The sequence below is a fragment of the Lathyrus oleraceus genome, chromosome 4 (genome assembly GCF_024323335.1).
Source record: "Lathyrus oleraceus cultivar Zhongwan6 chromosome 4, CAAS_Psat_ZW6_1.0, whole genome shotgun sequence".
Classification (NCBI taxonomy): Eukaryota; Viridiplantae; Streptophyta; class Magnoliopsida; order Fabales; family Fabaceae; genus Lathyrus; species Lathyrus oleraceus.
Genome location: NC_066582.1, coordinates 111,836,260 through 111,856,949, shown reverse-complemented (window position 1 = coordinate 111,856,949; position 20,690 = coordinate 111,836,260).

Sequence of the window (20,690 nt, the reverse complement as noted above, 5' to 3'; positions counted from 1 at the left end):
CTTCACGCAGTGGGATTCGAAACGGTTGAAATTGTTCCGTTTATTGCTTGTTCTTGCCGACAAGCATGTCTTGCAGTGATGGAGAAGGTTTACTTGGTCGGAAGAGTTGGTGTTGTTACGTCTTCACGGCGAGAAGAAAACGAATCGCGGAGGGAGAACGATGTAAATTATTGCAAAGTGGTTATGGTACACAGCAATAGTGTGAAGCCTGGGTTTTGCGGTGGCTATGTTGTTTTGCGGTGGCTATGGAGGTTTGTTGAACGACGAGCTAAGTTGCAAACGAGACTGAGTACACCGAACTTCTACATGTAGGTCTTGAACCGCTACACTTAACAGTCCCCCAATGCACTGAGCGAACGCATCCTGAATCACTTCCTCAGCTTCGATAAAGGAAAACGTGCCTCCAAAAATCTCAGAGATGGAATGCATCAAAGTAGCATCATGATCAACACCAAAACCAAATGCATGCACTGGTATGTTCAAACCTTCACCATTACAACGATGAATGGAATTCGGGACAAGTGACTGATAACCTTCTCCACTACGAGTCGGGAGACAAATATTATGGGTATCTTGTCCATCAACTAGTAACATGATACCGCACACTGGATTCTTCTATCGGCGGTCAACAAATACCTTGACCCCTTTTCTCCAATCCTGTAGCAATATCTGTACCACCAGTTGGAGCTAAAGTGCTAACTACGCGCAATTCCTGCTGGCGTCCAGCATCATTCATTCGTCGTAGAGGAAAAATGCGGTGGGCTGTTGAGGCGAACACAATGATAGAAGACGGTCTGGGGAACTTAGCTTTTGTATGACAAAACTCATAGCTTGTTAGAAAACTTGAATGGTATAGGTTGAGGGCATAGTGTTGTTGAGTTATGGTTGTTTTTAAAGTCAATATAACGTAAGAGCTTGTTGAAGGGAGGCGAAGCCGCTGAGGGTGGTGACCAGCGGATTAGTTGGTGTTAAGTTCTGTAAGGTTATTATTGGTGTGCAGCTCAAGGATAAAAACACGGTAAGTTTCGACAGAAATCGGAAACTCATTATAGCATGGTGGTTTTGAAATGAGGTTGTGGATGAGTTAGTGATGGTGTTGTTATGTCGAGCATGGCGTTTCGAATGTGAGGTTGGTTAATGTGGTTACCGTGGTGGCATAGTAGTGTTTAATATAAAAGATGAAAAAAGTGAAGTATGACTGGTTTTTCCTTTGTGCCTCTGAATAGGGAGGATTCCTATGTTTTCTATGCAGAAGGGAAAGGGTTTTTTTAAAATGTTGTCGTTTTTTTTCTCTCCAAAAACCTACCTTTCTGTCCTTTTCTAATGGCCAGCCAAAGGTTGAAAATGGATCGCAGTAAGGTCCAAAAAACTTTCTTGGTACTGAGCAAGTGTCTCCCTCTAAGGTGACATTCTCTCTCTTAAAATGAGTTGTCAAGGTACAATTGTGAAGAGAATCCGATGCAAACATTTTTATTATTTTCTCTTTTTGAACTCACAACAAAATTGATAAGTAATAAAAATTAAAATAGAACATATCATGAATTTCTAAAACGAAATTAATTCTAATTAAACCTTTATTATTATCTTGTGAGTTAGAAACAACTTTGATAATTAAAAAAAGAATTCAAAATAAAAAAAACAAATTGTTCTAACAAAAATAATATTATTTACTTGAAGAGCGAATTAAAAATGAATAAAAGTCGGGCAAAAATTCGCTCGAAAAATTAAATTGGACGCACTAAAATGATCGGTACGAAATATACTTATTGAAAAAATACAACATTTTCTTTAATTTTGAAATAAATTTTGACCGGTTAAAAAACCTCAGGCGAGTCAAAAGGTGACAGAAAACTTAGTCAAAAAATAAATCGAGCATACCACATTAAACTACGTGAAACGTAGATTAATAAAACTGGTATTTGCAAGCTTGATTTAAAAAATTTCGTCCACTGATTTGACGGACATCCGTCGATTAATTCAACTGGTTCGCCTGTAATTCCAAAAAAATTATTTCGACTGATATTCTAGGCATTATGCGGTATGGAATGCATGTTATGCTATGTAGATATGCAATAGCTATGATGAATGTGTTGAATCGGCGATTCAGGGTCAAAATTGGGGTGTGACATTCTATATTAGTGATTGTGATTTTAGCAAGTGTAATAAATCATCATAAATGATAAAAATCGATAAAACTATCGTGTATCAAACTCACATATGGCTAACATTTATTTAACTTTAATCTCAATATTTAGATTTTTAGTTTGTTTAGTACAAAATAAAAGGGAATTAAAAGATGAAGAGAAAGTTATAGTAATAACAAAGTAATGTTAGGAAAAATGTTAAGGATGAAATTTATATTGTTTTTCTTAAGTGTTCTAAATAAATCTTATAAATGGAATTTCTTAATTGTATGATTATTGTTTCTCTAGAGTATATATCCATAATATCTTAGTAAATAAATCTTTAGTTTTATTTCCATTCCAAATCGTCGTAGTGAATCCGAAATAAAATTAAGCATTTACTTTTAACAGGATTTCAGTTGTCCATATACACGTCAACATCTTGTTCAACTAACGAATGGAAACGACCCCATAACCACAAAAAGTATTTTGAAGTATGGGATACGAGGAATAAATTGAAAAAGAGTCATTTGGATGGTTCAGTCTGCCGACATTCACACCAATATTAGAACACCTTTGTGAAAGCCCAGGCAGACGAATGAAATTGGGAAGGAGATATAGTCAAGTGGTCCAGCAAGCCCTCCTCGAAAGAAGTAGAGGGTAGTATGGACTTTAGTCAGGTGAAAAAACACTCGTAAAAAGGAATAACACACTCATCATAACAACTACAGATCCATTTACCCTAGTCGATATGAGAAACGACTCAATTAGAAGACAAAAACTACCTCTATGCGAGTGTCGACCACCTTATTTGGAATACCATATGTGGAGACGGTTCCTACTATCTCAGGATCAACCCAAGGATAGAGTCCTGAATTAGGGGCTGGATTAAGTTTGGATGTCTCCGTTTAACCATATCGTCTCAGCTGTCACATAAAAGATAACGACGATTAGAGGTAGGATTTTGTTCCTAAATAGGTTATGCTCCTTAATTTCTTCCTGCGTAGGCTCCCTGTTGTCATACCCTAAATTTTACCCTGAGTTTTTCACTCGTATCAACATAGCATGAATCGATCCATTTTGTCGTGCATTTCATTAGTTAAAAAGCATTTTATCAGAGTTTATATAAAAAGTTAGGAGTTCTGGCATTTTATCTGATCTTGATAATATTCATTCAGTCATATGTTGATTGAGAAGTCAAAAGATTTGATTTCTCGAATCTCAGTGCGTCATTCACTCACTTACATCTTGTTTTAGAGGTTCAGAGATTGATAATGAAGAGTATTAACATTGTATGAATCTTTGTAGGTTTTAATTGTGATGGAGAATCATAAATAAATGGTCCAAGAGCGATTCATTTGCATCTGATTGTTTGTTCACGATTATTCAGTTCATTTACAAGAGGTTTTCATTTTGTACTTGTCACAACGTGCATTTTATTTCACTCGAAATAATTTTTCGGATCTACAGACAGATCGGTCAAATTGTTTCTGAATTGTACTTCAAATTAGCGGGCAAAATTTTTTTTCAAAATTGAGCTTGCAGACGTCAGTTTTTTTAATTTATGTTTCACGTAGTTCAATCTGGCATGCTCGTTTTATTTTATTTTTTACTACTTTTTTTGTCGCATTTTTATCCGCCTGTGCCTTTTAACCGGTCAATTTTATTTCAAAATTTGATCAAAACTTGTATGTTTCCGAGAAATTTCTTTCGCGGTGGTCATTTTAATGCGTTCAGTTTATTTTTTCAGATATTTTACGCCTGATTTTTATTCAATTTTTGTCTGATTATTCTTGTTCTTTTGCCAAAATAATCGGAAGATTTATTCAGAATTATCTGTATGTTCGATTTGATTTTAATTTGTGTTTGTTTATTTTTAATTTAATTAAGTTTTATTATTATTTTTTATTAAAATTTTAATTGAAGGACCAATCACAATGCAACATTTGTCCCTTTTTGTTTGCAAAGTTAATTTAAATTTGTGCCATTGAGAGAATGACATATGGCCTTGAGATATATTCTATTTTTTTTTTTTTTATATTTTTTTTTCTTCTTCTTTCCTCTTCTTTCTTCCCACGTTTCCTTCTCCTTTCTTTCTCTCACTTTTTTTTACTTTCATTTTGTTTTATAGCACATAAACCAACACAAAAATATCTTTCTTTATTCCTCCACATATACTCTATCCATCACCTTTTAATAAAACTCAGAAAAAGCTAAAACTTTCATCATCATCTTCCCTTCATCGGTCACCATCCCCTAAGACATCTATCACCATTTTAAAAAAAAAATCATCATCATCAAAAGGACAACCTCCAAACCTCACAAAAAAAAAAAACTTCTTCTCTCCCTTACATAATCTCTTGCCATCCTCTAATACACAACAACCTACATTATCATTTTTTTTTCCTCTCACAAAGTTAACCCTTTCAAATCAAAACAATCCCATATTGTTACTTCATCCATAATATCAATCCACTCCATTTTCTCATTTTTCTTCAAAAACAACAACATAAAATCACCATGAACACTAACCATCAAAGTGAAGCCACATTGTAACCACCATCCAAACAAACACCAAATCTCCTTGCCTCCACAGCAACGACAAAACTCAGCTCCCTCCGTTCACAGCACCACCACCAAGGGTTGTTTGAGAGGGTGAGTGAAGGGGATTGAGATTTATTTATTTTATTAATTATTTATTATTGTTGTTCATTGGAAATAAGGGAATGAGTGTTTTTAAAATATCAGAAGAAAAAAAAAAGGAAAAGAGCTATGTTGTTTTTTATACAAGTGATACGAAAAAGAAGAATGAAAAAATAACCGTGTTTTAATTTGGTGGTTACGTTCTGAATGAAGAAGAAGGAGTTGGCTATTTGACTTGTTCTTCTTCTTGGACACGTGTCATGAACCCATTGGGAGATAAAAAAAAATTTAAAAAAATCTCTCATAGACTCTTTCTCTTTCTGCAAACTTAAACCGCCCATATATATTTTTACTTTTTTTTTATTTTTTTTATTTTTAGTAGATTATTATTATTAGTATGATATTATAATTATTACTGTTATTATTAATGATTATTATTAGATGTTATCATTAGTAATTATCATTATGGATTATTAATATTATTACTATTATTATCAGTATTATCATTACATTATTATTAGTATTATATTAATGATATTTATTGTTTCTCTTTATTATAATAGATATTTATTGGTTTTTATTTATTACTATTGTTACTTATTATTATTAGATATATTTTTTAATTTACTAGTATTAACTATTTCTATTTTTTTTTTATTTTAAATTATTTTTATTTATTTATCATTATTTTGGTTATTATTATTATTTATTATTATTATATTATTACTATTATTATCAGTATTATCATTACATTATTATTAGTATTATATTAACGATATTTATTGTTTCTGTTTATTATAACAAATATTTATTGGTTTTGTTTATTATTATTGTTAATTATTATTATTATTATATATATATTTTTTTTGTTAATTTATTATTATTAACTATTTTTATTATTATTATTCTGTTGATTATTATTATTTTTTTATTAATATTTTATTATTATTATTATATCATTATTATTATTTCAGTATTATTATTATTACCATTTTTCTATTGCTTAGTATTATTGATTGTTTTATTGTTCAGTAATTATTATTTTTATTTATTTATTTATTTTGTTAATTATTATCATTACTACTATTGTTTATTATTGATTAATTTCATTATTGATTAATTGTTTATTTATTTATCATATTTATTTATTTATTATTGTCATTATTAATGTTGATTATTATTGATAATTATTATTTATTGTTATGTTTATTTATTGATTAATTAATGATTTGTTTTTAAATAAAAAAATTATTTATTTGTCCGATCGGTTTTTCACGGGTGCGTAGCAATTTTAAAATTAAAAATTCAATATAATTTTAGAAATTGTTTACAAGCATAAAGTTTTGTTGACTAACCTCAGATAGGATGATTTCTATATAAATCGCATTATGATTGCTTAACATATCGCTATATTTCTTTTAGTTTAATTTCTGATTTATACTTCGAGTCCCTTGGCTTTCTCTTGGGCCTTCTTACAACGAGATTCTTTATTTTATAACTGTCTTTTGAACTTTTACTGTTTAAATTATTGTGTTATATCCCTATTCGAAAAATTGTACCCCATTCCCGAAAATGTGTAATAATTTACCACTTTCGTTTACTTTATTATATTAGTTGATTGTCAATTCCAAGATTAAAATCAACCCCTTTAGAAAAGAACAAAAACAAACACTCGATCCAACGTCGAGTCTTTTTTTCCCAAATCAAATCCAAATTGATTGCAAAGTCGAGCGCCGCCCCCGCCACATCCAAATTATTTTCATAAGTTAACTTCTGACACTTGATCCAACGTCAAGTCGTCCCCCTGTTTTTAAAATCTTTTCACAATAAAAATGGAAGAAACTGATTAAGTTTAGACTTTCTCTGTTTCGAATGTTAGGATACTGCTGTAGAGCTCAATGTTCAAACATTCGCCTTCCATATTAACATACAGTAATTACCAGAATTAGGTCATTTCTCTTATAGAAGAAAAAGATTGATTGGGTATCGACCTTCTCTTTCCCGATTATTTGGACACTGCTGTAGAGCTCTCTGTCTGACTAATCGTCTTCCGTTAATGAACTTTGACCTAATTTGCCACACATTTTCATAATAAACTTTTGGATGAAAAGAGAGTGATTGGGCTTAGGCCTCTTCCTTTTCGGGCATTCGAGTACTGCAGTAGAGCTCCCTGCTTGGATGCCTGTCTCCGCTTAAAATCAACTCAAACTCATCAAACTTGTTTTCGCCCTTGTGCGACTTCGAAAACATTTTCAGAAAAGAGTATGCGACATCTATTTTGATGTGAAACAAACAAAGACTTCAGCCTCCAAGAGTGAGCAGCAAGTAAAGGTTTAATCGCTCAAATATGATCCAAGCATCACTCTCTTTAAAAGCAATCCACCCAGTAGTTCTCTTTGGGTAGAACTACGTATGCCTTGAGTTCTTCATAGCACCTGGAGATACGTAGGAGCAGGATTGTGAAATCTTGTCAGGCACATTAACATTAAAAACCCTAAGTCTTTCCTTTCTTTCTTTCTCTTTCCTCACCCGATAAATAGAAGATCACAAACAATATCACGCTAACACTCTAACACGAAACTAACTAAATGGGTCCCATCGAGTACGATGGATGTGAGGGGTGCTAATACCTTCCCCTTGCATAACCGACTTCCGAACCCGATTTGGTTGTGACGACCATTTCTTTTTTTATTTTTGTGGGTTTTATCGATATTCCCCCTTTCCCTCTTTGGGAATAAATAAAGTTCGGTGGCGACTCTGTTTTATTTATATTTCGAGCGTTCCCTACGCTCGGGTATTTTTCGCGCCGCGACAGCTGGCGACTCTGCTGGGGAGTAAAGTTCTCCTAAGCGAGTCAACCCTAATTTAGTTTGTTTTGTGTTTGAGTTCGCTTTTATCTGTTTGCTTGCTTCTTATTTATTTTATCTATATATGCCTTTATTATCTGTATTTGCAATTACTGTATTATTGATATATGGTATCATTGGAACTTTCTGGACTATTGGCATTTGTGTGAGGAAAAGCTTTATACCCGAGCTACGAGAAAAACTTAAGTTAGGATGGTGGTTGTGTAGTATTGACCTGCGAGACATCGGACTCGTTAGGTTGATGCGAGAACCCCACTCAGATGAGATCCCTTGAAAGTATTATTGTCTTACGATTAGTCGTTTTGGCGGTGATACTTTCAACCTCGATCTATGATTCTGAGGACCTTTTGTAGAACCCTGAACCTATGGCTTTTTAGGACCGATGGTTGTGTAGTTTTAACCTATGAGACTTAGGACTCGTTGGGTTAATACAAAGACCTCACTCAGAATAGATCATTTTTGAGTATATTATTGTCTTGCGAGTAGTCGTTCTGACGATAATATTATCAGGTGTGATCCATGACTCTGGGAACCGTGTCTAGAACCGTGGAGTCGATGGTTGTGTAGTATTGACCTACGAGACTTAGGACTCGTTGGGTTAATACAAAGACCTAACCTAGAATAGATCCTTTTTAAGATATTATTGTCTTACGATTAGTCGTTCTGACGATAATATTCTTGAATTGGGTCCATGACTCTAGGAACCTTTTAAACCCTAGAGCCTACCTGTTTAGTTTTCCTATTCCTGGAACCTTTCCTCCATGAAGTAATTAATCAGAATGTTCCAATGATCACCTACCCAACTGTACATACATAAACATAAAACATTTCATAATCATAACACATATGACATGTGCATATTTTCAAGGGACCTAAAGACTCTATTGATTGCAGGCATTCAGAAGACATGGGTAGCAATCAAAAAAGTACTTATTCATTCAAGTTCAGGAATCCAAAGCTAGGATTGATTAAGGGGTTGATCTCAGATGTGAAAAAAATCAGAAGGAACAACTTTTGTGTTGAGTATGGTGACCTGTTGACTATCATGAACACCGAGGTGGATGCTTGGGCCATTTTCACTTTGGCACAATTCTATGATCCTCCCTTGCGGTGTTTCACATTCCAGGACTTCCAGTTGGCGCCAACACTTGAAGAGTTCTCACATATAGCAAACATTGGTATCAAGGATGAAGTCCCTTACACCGGTCTAGGGGAATTTCCTACACATCAACAAATAGGTTCATCTATACATCTAGATAAAGCGGAAGTGAAAGCTAATCTTGGACCAAAAGGAGGCACTTTAGGCTTAACTTTGAAGTTCTTAGTGGGAAAAGCTTCAGATTTCAAAAGTAAAGAAGATTGGGTCGCTTTCAATGCTGTGTTAGCCTTGATACTCTATGGGATTGTCTTGTTCCCGAACATTGATGACTTCATAGACATGACTGCTATACGCATTTTCTTGCTCAAGAATCCCATTCCCACCTTGCTTGCAGATGTTTATCACTCTATCCATTGGAGAAATGAGAAGAAGGGGGGGATGATCCAGTGTTGCGCTCCTTTACTGTATAAATGGTTCTTATCTCACTTACCAAGCGAAGGGCCTTTTGTTCAGAACAAGGATAACCTCAAGTGGTCTCAAAAAATCATGTCTCTCACTGCCAATGACATCACCTGGTACTCTCGTGTTTATGATGATGTAGACATAATCGTCAAATGTGGCAACTTCCATAATGTGCCACTCATAGGAACTCGAGGTTGCATCAATTACAATCCTGAGCTTGCTATGCGGCAACTTGGGTTTCCTATGAATGACAAACCAGAAGACAAGTTGTTAGAAGGTTTCTTGCTGGGAGAAGGAGCGAAGGACTTTGATCTGGTGAAGAGGATAGGTCGTGCCTGGACTAAAGTTCGTAGAGAAGGAAAAAGGGAGCGTGGAAAGAAGAATTGTATAGCTAGAGGGCCATATACAAGTTGGGTCCAAGCCAGAGCTTCTCAAGACAAACTACCATACCCTTATGAGCCTTCAATGCATACAAATCCTCCAGAACCTACTCACGTCACTATGGAGGAAGCTAAAGAGCTCAAAGTTGTCATCCAAAGTTTGGAAAAAGAGAATGAAGAGCTACGATTGAACCTTCTCCGGATTACTGAAGAAAGGGATAATCATAAGTGGGAGCTTGGGCGGAAGAAAACACAACTTCAAGCAAATGTGGAAAGGACTGATAAGGAGGAATATAAGAGAAAAAGAGTCAAACAGGGGTTAGATCAGGCTGAGAGCTGTTTGAATACCGTCAAAAGCCAACTGAAAGAGGCTGAGAGGGATTGTCGTGAGAAAGAGAAATGGTGGAAGCTCGCCACAAGACAAAAGAAGGAGATAAGAGAGACACTTGAGGCTGAGATAGCCAACCTCAGTGTTTCACTCCGTGAATCAAAAGAAAGGGAAGAACGAGAACGCCGCAGTAAAGAGAGTGTTATGGCTGCTACTCAGGTTACACCTGAAATGTGGAATGGAAAATGCCAGGAGGCTGAAAATGCTAATGAGTGGGAACGATACTGGAGAGGCCGACATGACTCTTTGCTACAAGAAGGTGAAGATTGGATGAACGCAAGGGAAAATGTGAATGCTAGTTTGGCAGCCTGCGAGGAAACCATCCAGTTTTTACATGAACAAAGAAATGAGTACCGAGACAAGTTTGCCAGTTTGATAGACTTCTGTAATGGCATGGCTACGAATGTCCCTTTGATGCTAAGATGTGCTTTGGAAGACATAGACAATGACAACATCCCTCGTTCAGTGACTGAATTTATTTATCTTTGTGAAGACATGATAAAAAGGTTCAAAGGAGAGTTGGAAGATCTCAACAAACAGAAGCCTGCAGTTTGACCTTTTTTTTTATGTTGTACTTTCCTTTATGTTTGAAAGAATATTTTGTACTCAATCCTTGTACTCTATTTTGAATTGAATGAATGAAGGATTTTGAGTTTCTTTTGTACAAAAAAAGTTTGGTTCCATTCTTGTTTTATTCCCCGTGATCTCTTTGAATGCTTGCTAAGTTACAAGGAATCTAACACGGTTCCCTGAAAATAAAATTGAACATAAGCATAAAATACATTTTTAAATCCACGTGCATTAACATATGCATCATGCATTTCATTTCTCAAAACAAAAACTCATTCCATTTTTCCTCGTGTCCGGTAGTTCAAGCTGATTCCTCAACGTACATACGCTACTCGCTCCAACACAAGAAGAATCATGGATGTAGTTAGAGAAGAACAAGCTGCCTTCAGAGAGGAGATGGACTCTGTCAAAAGCAAGATCGAGCAGATCTTTGAGGCTATACAAGCTCTGGCTAGAAGGGAAGAAGAGGCTCGTGTTGCCGCTGCTGCAAGGAACGATGCTCTAGTTCAAGGGGTTGCTCTTCAGTCCGGACCTTCAGTTCCTATTCCAAATCCCGTTATCTACGGTCTTCCTCCAGGTTTTGTTCCGCCGCCTGAAAGAACTCATGTGCCTCCACCTGCACATACTTCTGGAGTAGCTGATGGAGTCCCTGTGCAAGGACCTCCGATAGTCAATCAAGTAGTCATGCCCCGCACTGATGAAGAGCTCCAGGACGAGTTTGAAATGCAGAATTACAATGGAGCTACTCCAATGGTCATCCCTACTGCTGCCCAAGATTCTGAGGCTATCTTGATGTGTCGTGCTCTGGCCGAAAAGCTAAGAATCTTGGAAGGACATAACTCAACCCGTTTAAGTGCCTTGGAGATGTGTCTAGTCCCAGACGTGGTGATTCCTCCAAAATTCAAAGCGCCTGAATTTGAAAAATACAAAGGACTCACATGTCCTAACATACATTTGAAAATGTATTGCAGAAAAATGGCTGCCTATGCCAGAGATGATAAGCTCATGATCCATTGCTTTCAGGACAGTCTAACTGGGGCATCTTTGGACTGGTACATGCAGTTGGAATGTAGCAACATCCACACTTGGGATGAGTTGGCTGAAGCATTCGCAAAGCAATACAAATATAATACTGACATGGCACCAAACCGTACTCAGCTTCAGAGTATGGCCCAGAAAGACAATGAATCTTTTAAAGAATACGCACAACGCTGGAGAGAATTGGCTGCAAGGGTGCACCCGCCGCTGGTTGATCGTGAATTGATTGACATTTTCATGGGAACCTTGCAGGGCCAATATTATGAAAGATTGATCAGTAGTGTGTCCACAGGATTTTCTGACATGGTGATCGTGGGAGAAAGAGTAGAAGAAGGACTGAAAAGTGGTAAAATCCAGGGAGGTTCCAGCAGTCAACCAATCTTGAAGAAGCCTTTCAACGGATTCAAGAGGAAGGAGGGTGAGACTAGTGCCATTTCTTCTCAGAGGAGGGTACCACCCAGGGCTCCTGCTCCTCTGCCTTATTATCAGTACCCTTACGTAGCAGCTGCTCAATATCCAACCATGCCTTATCGTCCAATTGCTCATGTTCCTATTCCAGCTCCGGTACCTCATTATCAAGTTCCAGTTCCTCAATATCAAGCTCCACAACCTCAGTTCCAGACTCCTCCACCTCAACATCAACAGAGAAATCAACCACGTCCAGTTCAGCAGCAACGACCAAATCAACAGAGGCCATATCAACAGTACAATAATGTGAATACCACTCCTATCCCAATGACTTACACTCAATTGCTACCGTATCTGATTCAGAATGGGACTGTCGTGCCAAGGGCATTACCTCCAATGCCAAAGCCGCATAAGCCTTGGTATGATGAGAATGCTAGATGTGCCTTTCATGCTAATTCAGAGGGTCATACAACAGAGAATTGCAAGGTGTTCAAGCTTCGGGTCCAAGAGTTGATAGATCAAAAAATATTGTCTTTCGCTGATGTTCCAAATGTGGGGAACAATCCTTTACCTAAACATGATAGTTCAGGTGTCAATGCTATAGAAAGTTCGACTGATGATGGATTGATAAAGGATGTGTTCAAGTTGAAGACTCTTTTAACAGTGGTCCATGCTAGATTGATGGAAGCAAAATTGATGAATGGAGTACATGATAATTGTGTGGTGTGTTCATCCAACCCTGATCAGTGTGGTGAATTCAAAATTTGTCTTCAACGTTTGATGGATCAGCGGGTTATTCAGTTCACTAGAGCAAAGATTGATGAGGACGTTGCTGTGATTGTGCCTGTGTTTGATCAAGAGAGGCTTCCCAAGCCTTTTGTGGTCCCTTATCAGAGAAATGTTGACCTAGAGCCAGTGAAGAAGATTGAGCCCATGGTTATCCATGTTCCCGCTCCATTCTCATTTGACAGTACCAAAGCCGTACCTTGGAACTATGAGCCTGTAGTTTATGTGGGTAACAAACCAGTAATCTTGAAAGAGCCAGATGTGACTAACATCGCTGGAGCTAGTGGTGTGACTCGAAGTGGAAGGGTTTTCGCTCCTGAAGTGATCCCAAACAAAGAAAGTGTACCAACAGTTGAACCAACGAAAGGGAAAGAGGTGAATCCTCCAGAAGCAGGAGAAGGCTCATCTAAGAAAGCAGTGACTGCTGAAGAGGATAGAGAATTCTTGAAGATCATCAAGAAGAGTGATTACAAGGTCGTAGATCAGCTCAACCAAACTCCTTCAAAATATCCATTCTTTCTTTACTTATGAGTTCTGAGGCTCATAGGACTGCTCTATTGAAGTTCTTGAACGAAGCTTATGTGGCAGAAGACATCAGTGTTATTCAGTTTGATAATGTGGTTGCTAATCTCAATACTAGTAGTTGTTTGATGTTCACTGATGATGATTTACCCCCTAATGGGAGAGAACATAATATGGCGCTTCATATCTCAATTCAATGTACAGATGTTACTTTGGCTCGAGTACTTGTGGATACAGGTTCATCCTTGAACGTGTTACCTAAGACTACCCTGGCACAATAAATATTGAAGGGGTGCAGATGAGACCCAGTGCTTTGATAGTGAAAGCTTTTGATGGGTCTAAGCGAACAGTTATTGGGGAGATTGACCTCCCAATCCTTATTGGCCCTCAAACTTTCCGTATTACCTTCCAGGTAATGGATATTAGGCCTGCCTACAGTTGTCTGTTAGGTAGACCTTGGATTCATGCTGCTGGAGCTGTCACCTCGACACTTCACCAAAAGCTGAAGTTTGTTACTTCTGGTAAGCTGATATCAGTATCCGGAGAGGAAGATATTTTCGTCAGCCATTTGACTTCTTTCAGATACATTGAAGTAGGTGAGGACATTGTTGAAACTCCTCTCCAAGCCCTTGAAGTGGTAAATATGGTCCAGACTAAGCCGAAAATCATTGAAGAACCCAAGGGGGTCATGACCTCGTGGAAGAGTGTGAAAGCTGCAATTGAAGCTGGTTTCCCTGGAAGTTGGGGCACAGTGATTGAACTACCAGAGAAGAAAGACAAGTGTGGATTAGGATATCAACCGTCTATTGAACTTTTCAAAGATCAGAAGATACATCAGGGGAAGGTTCCTAGCATCCAGGAAATATTCTCCAAAGCTGGTTTCCGAAGTGATGATCAAGTGAATGCTCTTGAAGATGAAGATCCAGATTTGTCCAAGATGGTGTTTTGTGGACCTCCGGATGCCGCTCTCACTAACTGGAAGGCAACAGATGTTCCGGATATAGTTTCTTGTTCAAAGTAATTTACTGTTTTCTAAAACATCCAATGTCATTCCCAAGGCATATGGATAGCTTTGTAGGGCCCATTTTGTGTTAATATTTAAGCCTTATCATCAATACAAAGCACATTTTTTGAGATCCCTGTCTGTCATCTTTTTAATTTATTTATTTTTCTACAAAAAAATAAACAAAAAAAAATGGCAATTTTTATTTCACATCACTTTCGTTTTTCAAAATCTTCCTCTAAAAAGAAAAATCATTTCCATGCAGATCATTAATAACTAGATCCATTGAACACGACAATGCTATAATTCCCTATGACTTCGACCTCCCGATTAACCAAGCTGAAGAGGATGGTAAGGAAGACTGCGAACTCCCAGAAGAGTTGACCAGACTTTTGAAACAAGAGGAAAAGATGATTCAGCCTCATCAGGAACCAGTGGATGTGATCAATCTGGGGACTGAGGAGGATAGAAAGGAAGTCAAGGTCGGAACTGCTTTGAAAAAAAATGTGAAGGAGGAACTAGTCAAGCTACTACATGAATATGTGGATGTGTTTGCTTGGTCATATCAGGATATGCCAGGACTCGACACCGACATAGTTGTGCACAAGCTGCCGTTGAAGCCGGAATGCCCGCCCATCAAGCAGAAGTTGAGAAGAACTCGACCAGACATGGCTGTCAAGATCAGAGAAGAGGTCAAGAAGCAGTTTGATGCAGGTTTTCTAGCTGTTGCAACTTATCCGCAGTGGATTGCTAATATTGTGCCAGTTCCGAAGAAAGATGGAAAAGTTCGAATGTGTGTAGACTACAGAGACCTGAATAGAGCTAGTCCCAAAGATGATTTTCCGTTACCTCACATTGATGTATTGGTAGATAACACAGCTCGGTTCTCTGTATTCTCCTTCATGGACGGATTCTCAGGATATAATCAGATTAAAATGTCTCCCGAAGATATGGAGAAAACAACTTTCATTACACCATGGGGCACTTTCTGTTATAAGGTAATGCCTTTCGGCCTGAAAAATGCTGGGGCAACCTATCAAAGGGCCATGGTGACTCTTTTCCATGATATGATACATAAGGAGATTGAAGTCTATGTGGATGACATGATTGCCAAGTCTCAGGCAGAAGAGGAGCATGTTATTCATCTGAAGAAGTTGTTTGTAAGATTGAGGAAATACAGACTGCGCTTAAACCCTGCTAAATGCACTTTTGGAGTCAGATCTGGAAAGCTTCTAGGATTCATTGTGAGCCAGAGAGGCATAGAAGTTGATCCTGACAAAGTCAAAGCTATTCAAGAGATGCCAGCACCTCGGACAGAGAAGCAAGTTCGTGGTTTCTTGGGCAGATTGAACTATATTTCCAGATTCATCTCGCATCTGACAGCCACTTGCGAGCCAATATTCAAGTTGTTAAGAAAAGATCAAGCCGTTAGGTGGAACGATGATTGCCAGAGTGCATTCGATAAAATCAAACAGTATCTGCAAGAACCACCAATCTTAGTGCCACCAGTTCCAGGAAGGCCTCTCATTATGTATTTGACAGTACTCGATGAATCCATGGGATGTGTACTGGGGCAACACGATGAGACGGGTAGAAAAGAGCATGCTATCTACTACCTGAGCAAGAAGTTTACAGAATGTGAAATCAGGTACTCCATGCTAGAAAAGACTTGTTGTGCATTAGCATGGGCTGCTCGTCGTCTAAGACAGTACATGATCTGCCATACAACAATGTTAATATCCAAGATGGATCCCATCAAGTACATCTTCGAGAAACCTGGATTAACTGGCAGAATCGCTCGTTGGCAAATGTTGTTATCAGAATATGACATTCAGTATGTAACTCAGAAGGCCATTAAGGGTAGTGTGTTATCAGAGTACCTTGCACACCAGCCAGTGGAGGACTATCAATCGATGAGACTCGACTTCCCAGATGAAGACGTCATGTACATAAGAGACTATGAGATTCCAGGCCCGGAAGAAGGCCCCAAACCAGGATCGCGGTGGACGCTCGTGTTTGATGGTGCCTCAAATGCATTGGGTAACGGAATTGGGGCTGTTATAACTTCTCCAAAGGATTTTCATCTTCCCTTCACGGCAAGGTTATGTTTCCAATGCACCAATAACATGGCGGAGTATGAAGCATGTATCTTGGGAATTGAAGCAGCTATTGACCTACGAATCAAGATTCTTGAAGTGTATGGGGACTCAGCACTTGTCATCTATCAAATCAAAGGAGATTGGGAGACCCGCCATCCCAATTTGATCCCATACCGAGAGCATGTCATGAAGCTAATCCCCTACTTTGATGAGATTAATTTCCATCATATTCCTAGGGAGGAGAATCAACTAGCCGATGCCTTGGCTACTCTGTCATCTATGTTCAAGGTCAAGTGGGCTAACGAATCACCTGCTATTACAATTCAACGTCTAGACGAGCCAGCACATTGCTTGGTAGTTGAAACAGAAACAGATGGCAAGCCTTGGTTTTATGATATCAAACGATATCTTGAGAAGCACGAGTATCCAAATGATGTATCCATCACAGACAAAAAGACCTTAAGAAAGTTATCAGCCAATTTCTTCCTAAGTGGTGGTGTCTTATACAAAAGAAACTTTGATTTAGTTCTGCTCAGATGCGTGGATAGACGCGAAGCCGACCTACTCATCAAAGAAATCCACGAAGGTTCTTTCGGCATTCATGCAAACGGACATGCAATGGCAAAGAAAATCCTTAGAGCTGGTTACTATTGGTTGACAATGGAAACAGACTGTTACCACTATGCTAGGAAATGCTACAAGTGCCAAATTTATGCTGACAAGGTGCACGTGCCACCTACTCCTTTGAATGTTTTATCAGCTCCATGGCCATTCTCAATGTGGGGAATAGACATGATTGGTATGATTGAGCCTAAAGCTGGAAATGGACATCGGTTCATTCTGGTTGCCATTGACTACTTCACTAAGTGGGTAGAAGCAGCTTCTTATGCCAATGTGACAAAGCAAGTCGTCACTCGATTTATCAAGAAAGAGATAATTTGTCGCTACGGAACTCCTAGCAAGATCATCACTGATAATGGATCAAATCTAAATAATAAGATGATGAAGGAGTTGTGCGAGAATTTCAAGATTGAACATCATAACTCGTCACCTTATAGGCCAAAGATGAACGGAGCTGTGGAGGCAGCTAACAAGAATATCAAGAAGATCATTCAGAAGATGGTGAAAACTTATAAAGATTGGCACGAGATGCTACCATTTGCTTTGCACGGATATCGAACAGCTGTTCGCACTTCAACAGGGGCAACCCCTTTCTCACTAGTCTATGGCATGGAGGCTGTGCTACCGATAGAAGTTGAGATTCCCTCACTGAGAGTCTTGATGGAGACAGAATTAGAAGAAGCTGAATGGATTCAAACCAGATTTGACCAGCTCAATCTAATCGAGGAAAAGAGGATGACAGCGTTGTGTCATGGTCAGTTATATCAGAGGAGGCTCAAGCGGGCATTTGACAAGAAGGTTCGACCTCGAGAGTTTAATGTAGGTGAACTAGTTTTGAAAAAGATAATCTCCCTCCATAAGGATTCACGTGGCAAGTGGATTCCAAACTATGAAGGACCATTTGTGGTGAAGAAAGCTTTCTCTGGTGGAGCTTTAGTTCTCACGAACATGGACGGAGAAGAGTTGACACACCCTGTTAATTCTGATGCAGTCAAAAAGTATTATGCCTAAGAAAAAGATATGGATAATAAAAGCTCGCTAAGTTGAAAACCCGAAAGGGCGACTTAGGCAAAAAAATGAGCATCCCGGTGAGTTGAAAACCCGAAAGGACGGCTCAGGCAAAAATTAGGGATAAACAAAAATTAAGCCCGGTAAGTCGAAAACCCGAAAGGGCGGCTTAAGCAAAAAAGGGTAAAATCTCCCGGTGAACTGAAACTCTTAAGGAGCAGTTCACGCAAAAATTAGGGAATATCCAAAGGCATAATACTGCATCGACAGAAATCAACACTACAACAAAGCTCAGATGGAAGAAAACAGTCCAATTACCATCTCCAGAAGCAAAGTAATGAGGACTAGAGGACATAGGGGAAAGTAGCAAAGTTGTATTTCGTTGGAAAATCAGTTAAATTTTTTTTGTTGCCATTTACTTGCTTTCTTTCTCTGTAATCTCCTCTTAGAGGGGTTTACATCTTCATGAACCTCATGTATGAGTTATTCTTCTCATCAAATAAATTGTTGTTCAGTTGAACATTGCTTTACCAATTGTTTCTGTTTTTCTGCTTAATGTCGCTTTTTATTTTGATAAGATAAAAACATTAAAATAGTGGAAACGACAAAGCTTTTGAAAACTTTAAATTGTTTTGATTTTGAAAGTATAAAAGGAATTTTTGTTGGTTTACAATAACGCATCTGGTTCACAAGACGTGGGACATTTCCTGGATCATTGTAATCTAAAGCAAGTTTGAAGTGGATTTTCTTCCAGAAGCAAGAAGTCCTCATTGAAGCCCGCTTGGCGGAAAAGCAGAAATCAGAGTTTTTCGCAACAAAAAAATTATTTCATGGTGTCACTGCTATTCAAGACAAGGCGTTGGGGAATCCGAGCTTGATACCTACAAAATGCATAAACTAATATATTCATGCATTCATATTCATTTTGCATATCATGTACAAAAACAGATCATGCATAAACCTCAGCCGGATTCAGCAACCTCTAAAGGAAGTTCAATATAATCCTCAGCAAACCAAGATGCAAGAGGTGTTCTCAAGAGTAAAGCAATTATCTTCTCCAGCACTATAGTATTTTCAGAATACAGTCATTGTTGGTAATGATTCTTAAGACGAGTTTCTTCCCCAGCAAGGTGATTGATTTTCTTCCGTTGGAACTTTGGTGTAAACAGATTTTCTGCTTGGTTTCCCCAGTAGATATCTCCACACAGAGTTTCTCCAACATTGTATTTTCTCCAGCAAAATTTCATGAACTCCCCAACAAGTCTTTGGGATCTTCTCATTCCCCAAAAGAGTCTTCTGTCAGCCAAGAGCAGCTGAATATGCGGTTATTCCCCAAAGGAAGCATTTTGTTTATTTCCCAGCAATTTGCTTCAACCAAGAGCAGTTGAATGCAGTAGTTTCAGCCAAGAGCAGCTGGACACCATTTTATTTTATGCAGTAGTTTCAGCCAAGAGCAGCTGAACACTATTTTTATCTCCCAGTTTTGCTTCAATCATGAGCAGTTGAATGCAGTGGTTTCAGTAAAAAACAGTTGAACACTATTTTATTTTACAGTTTTTGCTTCAACCAAGAGTCGTTGAATGCATCAGTTTCAGCCAAGAGTTGCTGAATATGACATCTTTAGCCAAAAGCAGCTGAATGTGATCATTTATTCCCCCAAGAGTGTCTGCCTTCAATGAAGAACGTCTGAAGACCAGTCGAGCATGTTACCTTATAACAAATCCATCCCAGATATCTAATTTCAGTCAAGAGCAACTGAACATGATTCTCTCATCCCTAGTCATTTGCATATCATCTGAGGAATCAAGAGCATTTCCCAGTACATTTACATTCATGATTAAGAAATCAAGAGTATTTCTTAACTCATCTGCATGCCATTTGAGAAATCAAGAGAATTTCTCAATTCATTTACATTCATGATTAAGAAATTAAGAGTATTTCTTAACTCATCTGCATGCCATTTGAGAAATCAAGAGAATTTCTCAATTCATTTACATTCATGATTAAGAAATTAAGAGTATTTCTTAACTCATCTGCATGCCATCTGAGAAATCAAGAGAATTTCTCAATTCATTTACACTCATGATTAAGGAATCAAGAGTATTTCTTAACTCATACTCATCTGCATTATCATGATTAAGAAATCAAGAGTATTTCTTAACTCATACATATTTCATTTACATTCATGATTAAGAAAACAAAAGTATTTCTTAACTCATACAATTTATTTACATTCATGATTAAGAAATCAAGAGTATTTCTTAACTCATACATATTTCATTTACATTCATGATTAAGAAATCAAGAGTATTTCTTAACTCATATGCATGTCATCTGAGAAATCAAGAGCATTTCTCAATTCATTTACATTCATGATTAAGGAATCAAGAGTATTTCTTAATTCATTTGCATATATTCTAAGAAATCAAGAGTATTTCTCAATTCATCTGCATTTTCATTCAACCATATGATTAAGAGATCAAGAGTATTTTTTATTCATTCAGCTGTAAGGAGTCAAGAGCACTTCTTAGCATACATAACATTTTTCATTCATATAGTTGAGAAATTGAGAGTATTTCTCAATTCATGCGCATTCATTTTTAAGGAGTTAAGAGGACTTCTTAACCTTCATTTACATGCATACCACCAAACGATTAGGAAATCAAGAGTATT